Source organism: Cryptomeria japonica, chromosome 4 (genome assembly GCF_030272615.1).
Source record: "Cryptomeria japonica chromosome 4, Sugi_1.0, whole genome shotgun sequence".
NCBI lineage: Eukaryota > Viridiplantae > Streptophyta > Pinopsida > Cupressales > Cupressaceae > Cryptomeria > Cryptomeria japonica.
Window position 1 is genome coordinate 173,718,948 of NC_081408.1, and position 490 is coordinate 173,719,437.

Genomic DNA, 490 nt, shown 5'->3' on the forward strand with positions numbered 1-490 from the left:
ACACAACTAGAACTTTTAATATTATATTCTATTTATAGGACATGTGTATGCGAAGTTGGCGAAGAGTAGGTGAAGGGCGTATGGTGGGTGTGCAATTTGTTCGTGCAATCTAAATCATGTGATACAACATACATCAGGTGGTTCACATTTTCTTTTTTCTTAGGACATAATTATTAATTACGATGAAGGGTGACGTTATAGTTTGTATATGATTTCTGATGTAAAAGTTACATGACACATCATTGTTAGGGAACATAATGTGACCAAACCCGCTTATTTCCTTGACACATTTTCAACAAATAAATTTATGAATAAAAATAGTGAAAATGATCAATGGATATAAATGTTGCAATCATCTTGCAAGTCTTTCTCAGAATGTGAATCCTTGATTTGTGTAATGAGGTTGTCCATTTCATATAAATCTAGGCCAAATGACACAACATACATTAGAGGGTTCATAATTTATTTTTTGTTGAGGACACAATTATTA